We start from the raw sequence: 18,737 nt of genomic DNA, 5'->3' as shown, positions 1-18,737 counted from the left end.
TTAAAGAGAATTTTCCATCTCTGAGACACAGTGTATGAAAAGGCCATGTGTGGAAAATAAAACAAAATCACCATCATACTGTGAATATAGCAGCTGGATCCCAGAGTGGGCCATTGTCAACGTTAAAGAAAAATATTCTTAATGATTTTTAAAGAGGGCACTGAATAGTCAATGGTGGAATTTCAACCAGGATCTCCAGGGAGAAATCGTTTGACACCTGAAACTCATGGAAACAAAATAAACATCGTGAAAACAAATGTAAGTTCAGATTTGTATAAGTTGCATTTTTAGAAGCCTTCATGCCTCTATTAAAGGTTGTAATTAAATAAACAATAGGCAATTAATTATAGTGGATGTGTGTTTCTAAAGAGCTTAAATTGTTTGGTAAGCTTTATTAACGATTATCAACTTGTTTACAAGTATCAATTCACTCATCTCTGAAATACAGCCATCTCCAGGGTAGGAGTTAGCAGCAATAGTTCACAACAACACAACCACACACTCCAACACAATTCAAGGAATACTCTAAAGGCAAGAGCGAAACAACTGGAATTACTAACATCTCTTCCTGTGGCACCGAAATTTCTTTTGAGTTTTCCCCAAACCTAGCTAGGGCCAAAATTGTTTAGATTTACTATCTGGCAAGATCAGAAGTTACGACCTAATGATCGTAAGCCAGAATAAGAAAATAGCGTATTTTTGCCCCAGGGAAGCAAATAAACAACAGCAACAAAAATGAGCTAAAAAGAAGCCAGAATTACATTGTAAAAGTGAAGTGATTGCCTGTAAGAAATTTCTCAATTGTTTACTAAGAGAGTAAAAACTTGTCCGTTGGATCGAATATGTGGTTGGCTCACAGTGAAAAGTAATGGCAATTATATAAGATCCGGGATCAAAGTGGTTCTGCAAAATGTTTATTGTCTTACAGTTTTAAAAATCTCTTACTAATTTTAAGATATACATGGAAGGTAATTTAAGAAGGGAAGAAGGAGCAGTGCCTAGGTGGCTCAGTCGTTGAGCGTTGGACTTTTGCTCAGGTCACGATCGCATGGTTCATGGGTTAGAGCCCTGCATCAGGCTCTGTGCTGACAGCTCGGAGCCTGGAGCCTGCTTCAGATTCTGTGTCTCCCCCTCTCTCTCTGCCCCTCCCCCTCTCTCTCTCTCTCTCTCTCTCTCTCTCAAAAATAAATAAAAATATTAATTTTTTTAAAAAAGGAAGAAGGATTACATACATAAAGACAACATACCAGAGTTGAACAGTCACTTGTTTTTATTATCCTATGACTAATGATATGCGCAGAAATATTTAGTATTGGGAAACCAAACACCAGGGCTTGGGAAAATAACACAGCTTAAAGGAGTAAAATGCTGAAATTTCTCATTTTAAACTGTTACAAAGCCAGTTGCAATGATTAGGAAAAATTTGACCAGAAAATAAAGTCAATATTTATTCTCCAATAGTGGAAGATTCCAGTTTAAAATATTTACTAAGTGCTGCACCTTTAAGTAACGCCCCATAGGGAGACTTATTCCAAGCACTGTGAAAGACTCTTCCCTTTGGGCAGCAGCATCTCTAAACTTGCAACTTGCAAATCTATTGTAGGACAATTACAATGCTCTTAGTGTTTAAATAACCCACTAGGTCATTCCCATATACATAATGTAACAGATGTTAATTATTTTCAGTTGGAGGTTCAGAGACATAAGGGCAGCAAGAAGCTTTTCCAAAGTATCATTACAATCTTCAGACTTCGGATGCACACACACACACACACACGCACACTTCAAAGATACAGATAACTTGTATATATATACATATGGCAAAATTCCAGAATCACGTTGAAGATATATACATAGATTAATTTTCACATAATCAGTGAAAAAATAAAAGAGTATTTGGCAAGTTGATTTACAATTATAATCACAATAAACTACTATTGGGAGGTGTTGATGATTGTTTTCATTGCTGGATTGGTGAATTTGTCTTCTGGGATTGGGCAGTATATGGATTCAGCATATAGTGCACGAGAAGCAGTGGGGTGTATAACATAAAGAGCTCTAGTCAGCAACTTGGGTCTTAATCCCCAGTCTGCCTATTACTAGCTACATATCTTTAGGGAAGTAATTTTCCTTCCTTGGACCTCTGTTTCTTCATCTGTAAAATAAGAGTTTATAATGGGAATCACTAAAGCATTCTATAATATTTAATAATTCTAAGTAGTACGTCCACAACACAAAGAAGCAAATTGCATTTTAATTTTCTAATTGAATTCAGTCAACACACTAAAGCAGATTCCCTTTCTATGTAACTTATTCATAAAGGATCCTCTAATTCAAGAGAAAAAAAAAATCTTCAAAATGTCTGGAGAGTCTCTCTCCCAAATGAAAATGATCATCACAGAAAGGAAGTAAATACAACTTTTATTAACAGACTCTACATGAGGAAATTGACACTAACAGCCCAGGATTTGGAAGAAATTATATAAGTGGTTTTGGAAAGACTTAAACTTTTCACTTGTAGTAATAAACATAAGTTCTATCGATATTCTTTGCAACTTTTTCAAGCTACAAAGACATGCAGACTGAGGAGGACAAGAATTTATGGACCAGAATAGATATTTACACATCAGAAAGTTTTGTGTGGATGTCTTTTAATTTCCTCCTCATGCTATCATACTATTAATGTTGTGTGATTTTTGTTCCCTCAACAAAATTTACCCATGTTGGGGCACCTGGGTGGCTCAGTCAGTTGGGCGTCCGACTTCAGCTCAGGTCATGCTCTCACACTCCGTGAGTTCGAGCCCCTCTTCGGGCTCTGTGCTGACAGCTCAGAGCCTGGAGGTGCTTTGGATTCTGTGTCTCCCTCTCTCACTCTCTCTTCCTCTGCTCATGCTCTCTCTCTGTCTCAAAAATAAATAAACATTAAAAATTTTTTTAAAAATTTACCCATGGTAATGCACAGAATGTGAATTCATGTACTTTAACTGTTATATGGTGTTGGGCAAGATGAGTAAGTCTCATTTGCTCTTTTCTTTCTGAACAATGTTTCAATTGTTTCCAATTTTTTACTATCATAAACAATGCTGCAGAGATATCCGTGTAGGTCTCCTGTATACATGTGCAGGGAACTTTTTTTCATAATTGTGCCTCTTTCTGACAGCTGACATTGAAATTATTATGAGTTTGTGAATAGTAGTGTGGAAAATCTAGGGGTCTGAGCATCAGATCTGTGTTCTAATCCTGGATCTACAACTAAGGAGTTGTAATCCTGACAAGTCATAATCTTTCTGTGCCACTGAGTTTCTTTCCATCTTCAGAGTTCTCAAAGCCCTTTATAAGTATATTACTATATATATATTATATAGTATATATATAAAAACACCATATGTTATATATTTTATATTATGTATAATATATGTTTATATATTATATTATATGTTATGTATTATAACTGTTATATACATTTTATTATAATGTATATTATTGTATATATAAATATACTATATCTAATATTATGTATTATATATTATATATTACATAATAAATTTAACATATAATATATATTATGAATGATACTATATATCATGTGTGCTATGCTATATATCTATTAACTCATTAATTTATATATACTATTTACTTTCTCATTATACTATTATACTATTAATATATAATTCATACTATGTGCAATTTATAACATATTCTTTTAAGTTATATCATGTAGCATATATATATATAGCATACTAATTTGTATATGATTTATTTCTCTCAATATTTACATACAAATAAAATAAATTTACATATACATAAAATTACTGAAGAGCAAAGATTACGGTTCTGGGAAGAAGTTTTGTGAAACTTAGATATTTATCTTCAAGTTTCAATTGTGTCATCATGAGCCTTTCTGAAATCTCCTAGAACATTGCAACTTATATGGATTTATGTAGAGGTTAACACACACTGGATGATTCTGAATATTATTGGAAGTAAGATTTATCATAGTTACGTAAACTTAGTATCTTTGTACTTTGTCAACATGTTAACATTTTTTCATGTTCAGTTAAAATCCAAGATGGAGAATTTCTTAACAAATAATAAGGAATTAGAATTATAATATTTTTGGAACTGATACATACGTTCATTTGGAGGACATTAAACTGGTGGGCAGCTGGCAAAAACATTTAGTGGTTGTGTTTTTTTCTCATACAAAGGATCTAGTAGTCTCTCCCTGTATACTTATTTAATGTATGCTAACCAAAGCAAAGGGCTTTAAAAGTATTTGATGTGCGTGTGTGTGTGTGTGTGTAACAGAAAGGCTGACTAGGTGGAACAATTTGAGGGATGAATCCAACTCTCTTGTTCCAGGGTCAGATTTTATACTGTTTCTGCTAAGCAGTTTTCCACCACCCAGAACAATGTTTTAGTCCATCTGAATATCTCATAGTTTTGACTTGGAACTGGGTGCTTATCTTTTATCCAGTCTGGATTAGGTCACCTTCAGAACATTTATAGGTTATAACATAGAGCAAGACTGTTACTGAGACTGTATCATAATCATTTTGTAGCTATTGGAATCATCACTGATGATGCAGAATTAAGCATAGGACTTAGCTTGAAATGTAGACCGAGAAGAAATACCTGCTTCCAGGAAGTTAACTGGTATAACGAAAGGAACATCGAACTGAAGAAGTCATCTGGTTCAAACCACTAATGGCTTGTACGACCTTGAGCAACTTAAATTCTTCCTCAGTAAAATAGCAACTTGTAAATTTCTTCTACCTCCAAACTTGGATCTCAGATTAGCTAGAATGTCTTCCCAGTAGACTCACCCCAATGAGCCATTTTGTTTTACTGTAGTTGTTTATCAGGCTTACGCAGGAGGATAAGGTGTTTACACTGTGTAATCTGTGTCTATAACCGTGCTCTTGTAAACTGAGGTCTTAAAAAAATGATGACGTTTAAAAAAAAATTACTCCCATCCAAGTATGAAGTGCATCATATGAAGGTGCAAACTGGCTTTATACAAGTGAAGTCTGGTGCATTAGACACATCTGGAGTCAAGGGCCGGCAATGTTTTCAAAGACAAGATTTTCTCCAAAGTTCCCAGGATACAGACACTCCCTCAGCTTCCCTTGAGTGGCTGTCCCGGGATAGGTTTTGTCCCTTGACTACTCACTACCAGTGTGACTTTGGGCAAATCGTGTAAACTCTCTAAATTTAGGTTTGCTTGTCTGCAACCCTAAATTGGCTGTTGGGAGGGTTAAATGAAGGGTTGGACACAGCTCGGGAGGGCCTGGTGCGTAGGAAGTACTCACAAAATGTTTGCTGCTGGGAGGTTGGTGATCAACCCCACTTCTCTTTGCAACTGCTTTCCTCATTCTGAAGGTAAGACTGGACGGCACACTCATCCTGGGCGGCTCTTCACCAAGTAACTAAGGATCTGGGGCTGCGGCAGGTGCCCTCCTAGCCCAGCAGGCAGGAGCCAGTGAATGGAGACCCTGAGTTACTCTTGTCTTAAGCCAAACCCAACATTTTCCCAAACAAAAATAGAAATGAATGTTTCTATTCTCCCAGTAATGTTTCAAACCTTCATTTGGAATTTAAGGATGACGTTTTAAGCAATCATTTCAACATCTTCCTGAGAATTAATCTGATTCCCGAGTCGCAGAAAAATAGGGACTCGCGAAATAATATAAGCTTCCGTCGCTATAAGTGGATGAATTAGAAACTTGAGTGACAGATCAGATACCAGATAATATTTTAATACACTAGATTTTCACATCGAAATGTTACGAATTTAAAAACACCAGTGTGACATCCTTTGGTACACCTAGCTGCAAACATTGCATGACTAATCGGTGTTTTCTGACTCCCATGGACTGCTCTAATTTTAAGCATGTTATCTCTTTTGATAAAAACAATGGCTAACATATGCTGACTGCTAACCTTATGCCGAAGCCGTTAACATCACAATCTCATTGGATTTCCAAGAGGTAGCACTATAGTCAACTCAAATACAACGATTGTTGTTTCCTATCCCATCGCAAAGAATGAAGGGCGTCGGTGTGGTGGATTCTCGTCTTCAGGCATTGCTCACACGGGGATGAGGCAGGAAACTTGGAAACCAGATCCTTCATACCCTTTGACCAATGCTTGTTCTTCAGTTGGCTTTAAGCATTATCAAAATACCCTTGACAGATCCCAGAGCCTGGCGCTGCTTTAGTGAAAAGCACAAGGCAGTTGATCGATTTTGCAACTCATAGCATCTTCTGTGAAGCAGCAGGCCTGGGCTGTGGTGTTCAGCATCCATAAACTGCAGAGGGATTGAAATGTATTACTGAACACATTGAGAAAAAAAGTCACTTTTTACATCACCCCATTCTTCCACTTTCGTAATCAAAAGACAAAATGCCAATACGTAGTCTCTTGTGGAAAAATCCTGGGTACGTAGGGCGCCTGGCTGGCTCAGTCGGTTAAGCGTCTGACTCTTGATTGTGGCTCAGGTCATGATCTCACGGTTTGTGGGATTGAGGCCCATGGGAGCACGGAGCCTGCTTGGGATTCGCTCTCTCTGCTTCTCTCTCTCTCTATCAAAAAAAAAAAAAGGAAAAGAAAAGAAAAGAGAAGAAAAGAAAAGAAAAGAAAAGGAAAGAAAAAAGAAAAGAAAAGAAAAGAAAAGAAAAGAAAAGAAAAACACTGGATTTTCATTCATTCAGGAGAACAAAACTCACACACCATCTCAACCTACCCATTATGTTTTATTGGACATTTGCTGGAGAACAAAACACAACAATGTATGGAAAAGCAGTTTGTTAAACTGTGAAAAATTTTACAAATATAAGATTTTATCGTAATTTTTAGGCATGTATCTATTAAACATACACCTCGTAGCATCCCCACATTCTTCTGGCATCCACAGTTGCTTAAAATGATTGAGAGTTGAACAGATTTAAAAGCAAGAGAATTCTATGTTGAATACAATCAACTTTGTAAGGGCAACGGATAAAGAACTTGATAGCTAAGTGGATAAACACACTCGGAAAAACACACTCTCACAAGCTCATGTGGCTGTAAGGTTGATAATATGTTGATAATAACTGGTGTGTGTTTTTCATTCCCAATAGTACCCAGTCCCCCTTGTGACCTTTCTCCCAGTTTCAGGCAGCATTAGGCAGAGCCAGACTTTACTATTGCTCCAGCGACCATTTTCACTTTTCCCATTTCATAGTAGCCAGTAGGGGAAGAGGCATAAAAAGCAAAGCTTACGCAGTAAATGAAGAATTTTGGAGGAATCCAGTTGAAGAAAGAGCCTGAACTGACAAAGATGTCACTGGTCAGGGGGAAGGAAAAAAAGACTGGGGGAGAAGATCAAGTTTGCTGCACATTTTTAAATGTCTCCAAGACCTTTTCCTTTCCCCCTTGTTGGCAATGGGAACTGAGCAAATTGTTGATAGAGCCTCCAGCCCAATTTGAGCACCAAAGGCAGTCATCAGTTGAATCTTGGTTCCTAGGAGGGTCCTTGAAAGTGAGGAAGGTCCGAGAGCCACCCCCCCAGCCCCAGTGCCTTGCACCATGCTGACTTGAAGGAACATCAGTGGCAGCAGATTAGCAGGGCAGAGACGCCCTGGACAGAGAAGCTTGGAGGAAAGCTTTCCATGAGCTCCCTGTCATCAGAAGCACCAGATAAACTCTGAGAGTTTTATCTTCTCGACAAAGGTGTGAAAATGACTAAGAAAACACCGGTAGACCTAAATGATTGCCCAACTCAAGAGATCTGGAAGATATGGAGTACAGGGATCAAGGACAAGGGCCCCACTATGATGGGGGACACATGACAGGCCAGTGGGAATAGACACGACAGCCATGGGCTCATCCTGGCTTCTCCCCTGGGGCCTCCGCTTCAGTTTAGCCCTTAGAATTTCACATCTGTCCCGGGGAGAAGGATAGAGAGACAGAAATTCTTATCTTACTGAGTGTAAAACCTGAAATGACTGAATGTATCCAGTTAGGATGTTTTCTGGATGAATTTTGACAGGAGTGGAAATGGGAGAACCCAAATAGAGATGAAGTTGAATGACAGGGAAATGGAGTTACACATCTTTCATATCACCTGAGTACGTGGCCTGAAATGCTACATTTGCTAGAAGGGATAATACATTGCAGGAAAAGTGGGGGAACTGCCAGAACCCATGGATTTGAGAGGCCCCTCCATGATGTTATAAGATAGCGTCGGATCTCCTTTTCTATCAGCTTATGGTTGTACATTAGGGCTGCCTGTTAAAATGTATTAACATATGTAAAACATATACAAATGTATTAACCTGAAGTGAAGTGTCTAATGAACGTGGTCTTACAAATCACCTGCAAGTGAACTGGACAACCTCACAACAGCATACGGGGAAAAGATGTAGGGCCATGGTTGAACCCAACTGCCACTGAAATTGATATTGTGGTGTAGCTTCTGGAAAAGCTAATGCAAATTTTGGGTGCATTAATGGAAATACAGTCCACGAAGGTGCCCCAATACTATCCTTCCTTCTCCTCCCCTGTTACAGTGATTGCCTATCTGTGTTTTCATCTGAAGACAGTTCCTCAGCACAGGTAATGGGCCTCATCTCCTCATATGTTCTCATGAACACATGAATATTGCATCTGCCGTATCCCTTCTCCCTCTTGCATTCTCAATTGTTTTCTTCTCTGCTGGCTCAAATCTCATCCACGGACATATTCTCTAATACTTCTCATATTAAAACAACAACTCATTTGACCCTATATCCCCTCCAGCTACCACACCGCTTCTCTGTTTTCAAAGAAACATTTCCTGAAAGACTCGTCCATACTTGCTCTCTCTTTCTCCCATTTTCTCTTGAACATGCTCCAATCAGATTTTTGTCTTTGGCCACTCTACACCTACATATTGCCTGAGTCAATCTTCAGTCATCTTCCTTGGCCGACTAACAACACTTGACATAGTTAACCACTTACATCTATCATCCTTTAGGGACCATTAATGTTCAAATTTATAAAGCAAAGACATCCTACAAGAACACCAAGGTTCAGAGGGATGACCTACTCTTGTAGCATTTGGTGTGTGACTGTGTAAGGTCACTGTGAGATACAACGGTAAGCAATGAAAACATGAATCAGTTTATTGTACTCATTTAGTGCCTTGTAAAATTATGTTTAAAATATGTTTTTACTCTGCTCCTACCATAAAGTTTACTAAATAACTCAAACCAGTTGATCCTTTGAAAAGTGCAATCGCTAATTGGAACATACAGTGTTATATAGGTAATATATATTCTCTCTGATTTATATACTTATACATAATATGCATTTTATATAAGAACATACAGTGTTATACATGTAAATATAGCATATAACATATATGTGGCTACCATATATTTAGTATTATAAAATATTAAAAATATATAAATATTATATATATATTATATAGTATATATATAATATTATTATATACTATAGTAATAGTATATATATATATAGTATATATATTATAGTATATATAGTATACTATATACATATAGTATATACACTATAGTATATTACATATATACATATACATATACATATATATACATATGGTATATACATATAGTATAGTATATAGTATACTATATACTATATATATATATAATACATATTATACTATTATATAGTAGTAGCTATATATACTATATTATATATATTATACTATATATACTATATACTATTATATATATTATACTATACCATATTATAAATATAAAGTATACAATTATGTCATATTATATGCCATTATTTTATTATTTATGAACTGTGTATAAGGTATATAATTAATATGATATGTGTGTATATATATTATATAATTTATAGGTGTTGGGGTTGCACAAACTGAGACTCCTACCAGTTAATTTGTTTACTACACTGATAATATATGGAGTGAAATTAGAGAGAGGTACTAGAGATATGGGTACTTAAGCCTAGGAGTCGGTTCTGGGCTTGGTGTCCGGGAGATCAGAGCTGGAGTTGGAGACGGTTGGCATTCTTGGTGGCAGGGGTTTATGTATTGCACCAGTGATCCACCACCGATGTGTGTCTCCTCTGGGCCCAGGCTGCTTTTGGCTTCCCGCTGTGTAGCCTACTACCCACTCCCACCTTGGACTGTGTAGATGATCTCTGCCTCATGCTGCCACCTCTTCCTCATCTGAATGCTCCTTCCCCTTTGCCAGGACTTAAGTTCATGGCTGAGAGGGAGTCTCATCAACCCAGCCCAACTTTTCTTCTGCAAGCCATATCATAGCTCTGCCTATGCCACCTGCACCTGTGCACACGATGGGTGGGAGGAGAGGGCGCAGGGCCCTGAGGTCTGCAGATGATTTCCCCCTTGTACTAGGGACGTGGGCGGGGCCAATTCACTTGGACTGAGCTGTTGATAGGCAGATACGTTGATTGGCATGCAAAACACATTAAAATACAGACATTGAAGATTTCGGTGTGGCTCAAATTTCAGGATTGAGCTTCATTTAGGAACAAAACACACTCTACTTCTCAGCCTAAATGAAATGTTCAACATCACTAAATGTAAGCTCTTGTAACATAGATGTCGTATGATAGAAACACAACATGTTACTTCAAGTATTTCTTTCTATATCCTATTAATGTTTGTAGATTTTTTCTTTCTCAATTGTTGGCCTAATAATGACTGCAAATTATAATTGCTAATATTCTCTAGAGTAGAAGGCTTTCAAATCACCTTCCAGCATTAATACCTATTAAAAAAAAAAAAACCGAGTTGCTTTTGGAATTTCCTGGATTCTTCTGTTTGTCATGCAAATATTCAGTTCTGCTCTTTTTATGATAATATGAAATAAAGTAGTTTCTCATAGTAACATTGTAAATCATTTGCTTTCTATTACATGCAGCTGGTTCTGTTACTGTAATGATTTTCTATGAGTGCATATTGCAGAACACATAAAATGCAATGTGATATTTCTTTATTCAGAATTTATACGCAATTATTGTTTGCCCAGCAATAATGAGACAATTTGGAAATATAGTAATTTATCGTAATACATTTCTTTTTAATAGGAATCTACACTGAGGGGGAAAAATCCAAATTTCTAAAAATGCCATCTCTGTTTGTTACATAGACCAGAGTTTTCATCTCACTGAAAATTCAATATCAAAATTAAAAACAGCTGAGGTAGTTACTCGGGTGCCTTACTTCAGCTTATTCAAAAGAATATAGGATGAACGGTAAGAATTAAGTAAACCACAAATTATTTTGGAGTGTCTGGTTTGTATTATAAATAAATTTTTCACTGCTGGTTGTTTTTTCAAAAATATTGACTATATTTTTGATATCCATTCCTGTGATCTAATCTAAACTGTGTCCTACCAATTTAATGTATTGTTTGTTCATGATTACATTTTTTATTACACTCATATGCTATAAGTATTTCTCACTCTGCTCTTCTGGGTGTCCCCCGAATGGCCGCAGTGTTTAAGACATGTCATGGACGATGTTAGGCAGAGAACTACCCCCCTTTCATGTTGCCACATACTAATTTCACACCTTGAATCACGTCTAACCACAGCAACAATGAAATATCCATGTTTTTAAAGAAAATTGAAGAGCATTTATTAAGGGGCAACAACAAAGAAGCCAAAACAGAGTGTCACTCCAGCATCAAAGTTTTCTTCCTTCTTGATCTGAACTAGAATTTTAAAATACTTGTTGGCAAATTTGCATTGGTTTCTATTTTGACGAAACCGAAGTCATTTAGTTCTTGCGGTACAAATGTTTATGAGCCTTTCTTTATATTCTTAAAATTGTTAAATTAATACAATATTCTCACATTTCATTCTTAATTACAAAAGTAATATTGCCAACATAGTGTATTGTGTATAATAGGAAAGAAAGATTACTAGTCACTGCCTATGGGGCACATATTTGAAAAGTGTGTCTAATTCTCAGAACAATATTCTATTTTATTCTCATTTTCTCATTGGTTCCTGTGTCTCCTTACAAAGGGACACAATGTTTATAAGAGGGGGAAGAACAGGGCAAAAATGCATGAAAGGTTATGGAACCAGGAAACTGATGGAGGGGACGATCCTCTTCGGATGGGACACCAGTGAGAGAGACGCCAGTGTGGTGTGGACTCTGCTCAGAGAAAGCCATGCATACTATGTACACAGGGCCCGCCATATTGGTGGACATGGAAACATATGGAACCAACCAGAGCAGCTCTCCACACTGCTGACTGGTGACCCACGAAGATCCTTCCTTTTCCCAGAGGTGTTACATCTTCAAACAGGGTAAGGCCATCTCAAACCACATGTCCCTCCCCTCTTGTCCCACCCTGATTTAAAGAGAAAGCCAAGTTGCCTCCCCAGCTCAAGTCCCCTGAGCCATCCATCTGGGGTGAGGTAAGGCTTGCTAGGTGCTTTGAAGAGGATATAAGTTGAAGTTTGTAAGCCAGACCAGGTAGGTATGTGTTTTAGTTCCAGAATGGCCTATATGAAACCTGCTGGAGATATTATTAAGGAATGTGTCAACCACTGACATCTTCAAAAACGACCAGAAAACGCAACTGGTCAAGCCAAGAGAAGCGTATCAGATCCGTTGCAATGAGAATGAATACCACTTGGACAGTCTCAGTGATGCCTCAAAGTGGAGAAATTGGGAAAGGGATGAGAGTCTGAGCTGGTGCTTTGAAGGGAGTGTTGTAAGGTAGGAGCTCACTGGGGGAGATGGGGCAGTTTGTGCCATAATGGCTCCGGGTAAGGGCAAAGCAAGGCTAGGGTTTTGAAGAGAATCTTGTTGAGCAAGTTGCTCGGCTTAATCAGTAAGCTATTGACAGTTATACAGGCTTATCTTCCAGAACGGGTCTATTGTCTTATCTTCTAGAACAACTGCTTTCTGGATCAAACAGACATGTTATTTTGCACGTTACCATTGTAAACAGATTTTTTCGCTGGAAAGCTTTTCTCTTATGTTCAAAATGTTAAACACACATGCATACACACACAGACACACACTCCCACTCCCACTCACACACACGAACATGTTGTCTCAAGTGCATCCAAAATAAAGATAGAACTACAGAAACGTTGGTAAAACAAAGATCGACTGGTATTTCGGCTGGACCTAGGGTGGATTTTGTTCTCCTTATGTTAATCAAAGATAGTTGTTTCAGCCCCTGCCTTGTGGGACTAAGACAGCAGCTCATGGGATGATGGAGGTGGCTCCCCATAGAGGCTTAAAAAAAAAAATGAAAAAGAAGAAAGAAAAGAAACCCATCTCTTACATCATAGGAAATGGAGTGGAAACAGAAAAGGGAAGGGAGGGGGTGTTCGTTTCCCTGAGAACATTCTTCGGAAAATATGGCCTTTCAGTATTTCCTTACCTGCCCCTCCTCACCTCCACCTTCAGGTTGATCTCCTTTCATTCTTTAGGGATGCCACAAAGACTCATGTAACTTGATTTTCACCTGGATTAAAATGTTAGTAATTGGAGACCTTATGAAAAGTTATTTCCTGAGGGCCCCATATTCATCCAGAGACAGCCAGAACTACAACCATTTTGATGAAAATTGCTTGCTTTCCATAAGATTCTGAATTGTTAAAAGATGGAGGAAACATGCACGAGGTGGCCAGTGGTCATTGAGTGCTTTCCGTGGTTGGTTTTGAAGCTTAGTGAAACAGACAGATTCTATTGTCAGCATTTTGGTGGTGATCATGGACGGCTTTTTCTTTGAGGAGGTAACAAGGTAGTTAGAGGGGGCTCTTAACCACCAGGGAAGGGTGCCTCTGCCCAGTTAAAAACTTCCATACACATGGGCCCTGTGCATTTCGCACTCGAAAAAATCATTTGGACTTTTTCTAGTGTTCCTCAACGAACAGGTCAGAATGGAAAGCTAGATAATCATTTTAGATACAATTGCTTTGATTTGAAAGTATCTAGATGATGTATGTGTTGCATCTGGGGGGTGTGGTTGAAGCAATTCTTTGAATTATTTAGGAAACAGCTTGAGTCGCCCATTTCACTAGGCGAACGGTCTTGATGTCAAATATCCAGGGAGTTCCGAAAATATCCAACCTTACATGAGGATAATTTTCAGACTTTTGAGGTTCTAGCAGAGCCTGGCTCTTTTTACGTGACGGGGGAAGTGTTCCCCTGCTCCTGAGAGGGAATGTTTTCATCTGTGGTCCGCCTACCCCTTACGTCTTCTCTCTTCCTTGGCCTTTACTTTCTCCACCTGCCTCTGCTTCCTATACAAACTCACTGGTTTACTACTCCACGTTCAGAATGCTTTGAGTTGTGTAGACAAAATTTCAGTGTTTGATAAAGAAATTTCCATTTTCATACGAGGTCACATTCAAGTCACTGCCTACGGGGTTATTATAGTTCCCTCCTTACATATTTACCTCCCCTGGAGCTTCGCTTTTGAAACTATAACCTTTTCGCAAAAAAAGACACTGAAATGACTTGTTGGGGGTGGGCTTCAGGTCCGGGCTTTTTTCTGCAGGCCCCTCCAGCACGCCACCTGAATGTCCCAACTGCTTTTCAGGCTGAGGTCGTCTAGACACAGAAGCTCTGTGGAGAACATTTTCTCTAAGCATTTGGTGGCTGGGAAGGAATGAATGCCTCAATTCTGAAGAATGTCACCTATTTGGTTTTATCTCTGTTTGGTTTTCAGGGAGTTGGCCTCCAGCTTGATAACACTTCTTGCCCTCCCTTGTGACCTAACCTTCTGGTACCAGGGCCTTGTTTTTGCCTTCTCAGTGCCCACTCCTTTCGTCTTCTTCTTTTGATCTCATTGCCACAGACCTCTAGCAGAGGCTGGGAGGCCAGCTGTACCCCTCCGGCATGGGGGCTGCCCTCCTGATACCCGCTGCTGTTAGCCAAGGCCCAACTAACCGAGAACAGACACTTTTACTTGGTTAAGCATCTTCCCTCAGGGAGCCAGAGTCGAGTTCAAATAGGTTAAAGCATTACATTTGTAAATTTGTAAAGGATCAAGTTGTGAAAAGAAGGGCAGTCTTGTTCTTTGAGACTTTATTAGGCAGTAAATGCAACATGATACATTTATAGGAGCAAAGACCCAGATTTTCTGAACTTTGCCGAGCCAGAGAGATGTGTTTTATTTCATAGATTTTATGGAATGGCTGCAGCATAGGTACATTTTTACAAGGCACTACACTGACTTAAGGTAATCATAAAGTAAAAATAGGCAAAGGGTGTGTTCAAGTCTAAGTAGAATTTATATACATATTTACCCAATCAAATCCAAAGACCCAAAACCATATGTTTCTCATTTTTGGTTTAATTTTTAAGCTCTTTAGTTGCTCTTTTTGATGGAAAAGAAGTTGGGTTAGCTTTTTGAAGAATGTTGCTTGTATCATAATAAAATGCACCGACTATGACAATAAACACTCATATCGGCAGAAAGTGACACGAGGCCATGTTAAAAAAATTCCTCACTGTGACAAAATAAATCAGAATTACATGGCAAACCTCTTGCAGCTTGTTATCATTTTGCTGAGAAAACAGAGCTACTGAATCTTTCCTACGTGACAACTGAGCACAGGCAGGGAAGGTTTTTCAGATGATGCCACGATTCTCAAGCTGTATTTTGATACAGTTCTTCTATTAATTTTGTTGCTTTTGTTATTATAGTCTTGTCATTCTTCCATTCTGCTGTAGTTAGTTCATGGGCTTTGAGAAATAAAACTCATGAGGGGAAGATGGTGGACATTTTAGGACCGGCAACGGGGCAGTGCAAGCTATTTAGGAAAGGCAGAGGATATACATAGCGGGATTGGGACATTGTTAGGTAGGTAGGCAGGTAGGTCAATCAGTAGGTGGATATTAGAAGTTTCCCTTATATTGTACATTTCTTCCTTATATTTATCAGAAGCCAGAAAATTAGTGGACTCAGCCAGAAGTTTGCAAGGAAGGATGGAAATGAATTTAGGTGTGGTTGTTTTTTAAAAATATTGGTTACTTTTTAACTATTCAAGTGGGGTGTTTTTCCACTTAGAATGGCAAAGAAAAAGGTAGTCCCACTTCATTTATTTCTGTTCTCAATGCTCATGAGGCAGCCAAATCAAGTTCACAAACAAAGCATGAGAATCTGTCTGGCCACCCTCCCCACTGCTACATCTCACTCACAGGTATGGGTGGTTGAGAGCTGAACGTACATGCTTTCAGTTCCCTTTCCATGTGCTTCACACATATATGCACATATCTATCCATATCTTATTTATATACATAAGATCATGATTTATATGTTGTCCTTTAGGTTTTTTCGCTCCATATGTCATAGAACTTTCTTTCAAGGGAAGTACCCACAAATCAAAGTCTTTCTTTTTATTGGCTACCTAGAATTCCATAACATGAATCTATCACATTCAGCTCCTTATTATAGTACATTTAAGTTACTTCTGGTATTTTAGTGTTATAAAACTCAACAATGAATATCCTTGTGTATTACTTTCTTGAAAAGTGGGAGTGTTTCTTTAGGATAGTTTCCCAGAAATGAAATTGCTGGGTCAAATAGTAAGGTTTTTAAAAAATTTTATAGGTTTTGGTAAATTGCCTTCCAAAAAGCTTATCTTTTCACTAAATATATGAATACTCATTTTCTCATATCCTGGGAAGCCCTTGGGATTACAAATCTTTTTTTTTTTTTATCTTTCCAATTGTATGCATGAACACTTATATTTTATTATTATTTTGATCATTTATTTACTTAATTATAAGAACGATTGAGCATGTATGTCTTTATTTACCATATACATTCTTTGAGAGTTGCCTATTCATATTCGTCTATTTTTCTTTCGGGTTGTTTGCTTTTACTTTAGTGGGTTGTTGAAGTTTTTCATGTACTTTGGATATGAATTCTCTAATAAATATGTTGCAAAGATTTTCTCTTGGTTCATTGCTTTTTTTTTTCTTTTTAGATTTCTGTATCTTGTTTGAACATGTAAAAATATTGCTAACATGTAAACATTTCAAGAAATCAGCTACCATATTTATTCAGTTCCATTTAATTATCATTTAATTAATTTTTAAAGTGTAAACTTGGATTTTATTTCCTAAAATCTTATTCTGAGTTTACTAAAAGTACCTTTAAAAAGTTTTTTTCAGGTGCATCTGGGTGGCTCAGTTAGTTAACTGGCCAACTTCGGCTCGGGTCATGATCTCACGGTTCGTGAATTTGAGCCCCACACATTGGGCTCTGTGCTGACAGCTCAGAGCCTGGAGCCTGCTGCAGATTCTGTGTCTCCCTCGCTCTCTGTCCCTCCCCCTCGGGCTCCGTCTCTGTCTCTGTCTTTCTCTCTCTCTCAAAAATAAACATTAAAATACATTTTTTTAAAAAAAGTTTTGTTCAGGGCACCTGGTGGCTCAGTCAGTTAAGCATCCGACTTCAGCTCAGGTCATGATCTCACAGTTTGTGGGTTTGAGCCCGCATTGGGTCCTGTGCTGACAGCTCAGAGCCTGGAGCCTGCTTAGGATTCTGTGTCTCCCTCTCTCTCTCTGCCCCTCTCCCACTCATGCTCTGTCTCGGTCTCAAAAATAAACATTAAAAAAAAAAATTTAAGAGTGTTCTTCTCTTTAACCGTTTCACCCTCTATTAAAAAGCACTGTGCCCTATTATCACTTTTACCTTCTAAGTTCTATTTTTGACGTATAGAAGATACTGGAAATATGAAAAGTTTATTTTAGCAGCCGTGGTGGACAGACCCTAAGAATACCGTCTCTCGCATGCCCCTCTGGAAGGAATAGCTGCTGTGCTATGAATCTGCCTGTGGAGAAGCCCATGCTTTGGGGAACTTGGGGCAGCCTCTAAGAACTGAGGGCCTCTGGCATACAGAGCCAGGAAACGAATTCTCCCACATTCTAAGTACGGAAGTAGATTCTTCCTCGGTTGAGTCTTCAGATGAGACTGAGGCCCGCCAATACTATAATTGTGGCCCGGTAGTCTCTTGGAAGTGGACCCAGGCAAGTTATGCCCAGACTCCTGAACCACAGAAACTTTAAGAATAATAAACATGTAGTGTTATAAACTGTCCTGCTTGTAGTAGTGGGGTAAAATGTCAGCATAATTAATGATGAGTCTGATGATTGGAATTTCACCTGTGTAGACACTGAAACAAATACAGCCACCACCCTGGACCTTTCAAACTCATACTTACTTGTGTGTTTTGTGAACAAAGTTGTAAGTGACAATAAGAAGTGAAAAAATGAAGCCTTCTGTTCAATGGAAGAATTTCTGGCTTCTTCCTTCACCAACCTTTCTCTCCCTTCCCCCTGCCCCCCAGTTTTTGCAGTGGTAACTTCTACAATTTGTCTTTCTTTTCGCGTCCTCTTTCCCTTTGTTGCTTTGCTTTTTTCTTTTGCTCATCATTTATAGAAATCCAGGTATTGAGATACTGATTTTTTAAAAATTTACTGGCTTTAAGGATTCAGCTTAAAAAAATCTACTACCCAATTCTAAGGTTAGAGCCAATTTTTTTTTTTCAGGATTAGCTTGTAAAGAAGTGTCATTGTAACCTGCTTAAGGGTACAGAGATAAATGATTCCATTCCCTTTGTGCTGTGAGGACCCTCCCCCCCTCCACCATCCGAGATGTATATTCTGGTTCATGTCTGAGCCCCTTTAAACTTACTCAAGTTCAGTGCATGTTTATTTCGAGCTTGACAGGCTTTGCCATTCTCCAGCTTCA

This window comes from Lynx canadensis, chromosome D2 (genome assembly GCF_007474595.2).
Source record: "Lynx canadensis isolate LIC74 chromosome D2, mLynCan4.pri.v2, whole genome shotgun sequence".
In the NCBI taxonomy this organism is placed as follows: Eukaryota; Metazoa; Chordata; class Mammalia; order Carnivora; family Felidae; genus Lynx; species Lynx canadensis.
This window is presented reverse-complemented; position numbering follows the sequence as displayed.